We start from the raw sequence: 2,255 nt of genomic DNA, 5'->3' as shown, positions 1-2,255 counted from the left end.
GATTAGAGTTAGTGCCTGATTATTTTGCTCTGTTCTTTCACACCATGCATCTAAATTAGGTGTCTTTGTTGGTTACATTTTTACTCTCAAAAAAAATAATGGTTTGGTTAAAATTTTAACCTTTTAAATTTTGGGGGATAATTGGTAAAATCTAATATAATAATCTTCTGTGAAGTTATTGTGGATCGAAAGAGATCATGTATTAAATAAACCCATATTAGCAGAAAGGTAGCAGGAAGTTAGCTTGGATCACCACTGACAAAGAGAATTGATTCCAAACACCATCAAAACCCACGTATTTCATAAACCTTATAAGGTCCTCTCGGTTGAAGTTTCAAATGTTAGACATACCCTTGTCATTGACAGATTTTAGTATACTGCTAAAACTATACTGTCTTGCATTTTCTGATGTCTTAACTACATAGTCATTTTTGGCAGTGACTGAAGCAGAGCCAGTGCAGCTGTTTGTATTGGTTCTGCAGTGGGGAAGGGGACTAGGACCTGTGACTAGGAAACCAGAGTAGGGCCATGTTTTCACCTACAAATGTTTTAATGTGCTCAACATTATCCAGTACTAGTAACTCACATAGTCTAAATACCACAGCAGGATCTGATAGCTCTTTCAGATCACTGCCTTTATTTGCTGTTTGCTAAAAAGCTTAATCCAGTCAGTGCTAGAGATCAGGCTTCCTGCTGAGCTCTTGGGTAGTTTTCTCTTATTCTTTGTGTTCATAGTGGCAGGAATTAGAAGATTCCTCCTACTGAATTAAGCTATAAAGTAGTAGCTACAATAGCAAGGGATAAATAAAAGAGAACCCAAGGGAAAGAAGGCGGTATAGTCATGTTAAAGAGTTTTTTTTTGATGTACAAAAGAAAAGGATGTTAATATGAATTTATAAATATTGGCCATAAATATTGATCTCTAGTTAGTGCATAGCTTAAGATTTTTTTAGATTTTAGTCATAACTGCTTTGTATGAATATATATTTTTCATTTTTATCTTATTTAATCAAATTCAGTTTTATCAGAAGTCCATTTACTAAACCATACTAGTGGCCTTGATTTATCTTTCTTACTTATTTCGGGGTTAATACCTTTTACTCATGAAATTTCAAAAAGTAGTACCACCATACCAACAAAAAAAAGAAAAAAAAAAGATTAATTCTTTAACTTTATTAATTCCATAGTGTTCATATGCCTACCCAAGACAAAATTTGAATTCTGTGTAATTCATTTTATAATTTACAGTATTATAAACTGCATAAAATTAGAGATTCTTTATCTTTGATGGACTTATGAAATTAGACCATCGGCTTAACTATTGCAGAAACATTACAGTAACCTTCAGTAGAAAAAAATAGTTCTTGCTTTAGAAATTAGTTTGACATTCAGAACCTAATAATTACATTTAGTTAAAAATATTTTCACAGATTTTTAAATTTTCTTACATTTTTGAAATGACATGCTTTGATAAAATATGAAGCTCTTTTGAGGAAAAATATTGAAAAATTCATCTACAATATTATACTTAATTTTTACTAGAAACAAGAATTATTAGGCTTTTAGAAGGCATAAGGAATGCTTTTTCTGAGATGACTGGAAAATTTTTGCCATGTAGAGTACATCTTCCTCTTATTTTTTAAATAGAGAAGAGCTCATTTACATTTGGGCACAATAAGGACCTGGCTAAGAGTCCCAACTATATTATGTTTTTCCAAGTATTCACAAATGACCTTAATTGTGAGTAGCCTCTATGTTTGTGAAGAGAGAGATGGATTTAGATTGTTTGGGGTACTCTAACCAAATTCCGTATCTTTAGAGTTCATGATTCTATAATAGAAAAGCCTAGGCTCTGGATCAATTAGCCTAAATCATAAAATTGTATTTTAAGAGCAGCTTTTTCCCTTTACACTTGATTTGCTCTAGAATGAAAAGATATGTGTGTGTGTACTTCATCACTTACATAGGACTGCTCTAGATTTTCTTTCTTTAGTAGGGAAGTAGTCTCACAACATCTGATGATGTTTAAATTTGATTGAATATTTTTCATAATCAGAGGCCACTCAAGATATAACTTAGGCATCTTTCAATAGCAAGTAGTCTGTAGCATTATAAATACTGCAATCTGGAACTCAAATACATCAGGGATAACAAGCTTCCTCACTGAGATGGCTGATTTTTGTATACTTTATCTCCTTGAAAAATACCACAATATTTCTTCTTTATAAAGTCAAGTAGTTCTTGAACTGGAATTT

The sequence above is a fragment of the Pteropus vampyrus genome, unplaced genomic scaffold, assembly GCF_000151845.1.
Source record: "Pteropus vampyrus isolate Shadow unplaced genomic scaffold, Pvam_2.0 Scaffold110, whole genome shotgun sequence".
Taxonomy (NCBI): Eukaryota; Metazoa; Chordata; class Mammalia; order Chiroptera; family Pteropodidae; genus Pteropus; species Pteropus vampyrus.
This window is presented reverse-complemented; position numbering follows the sequence as displayed.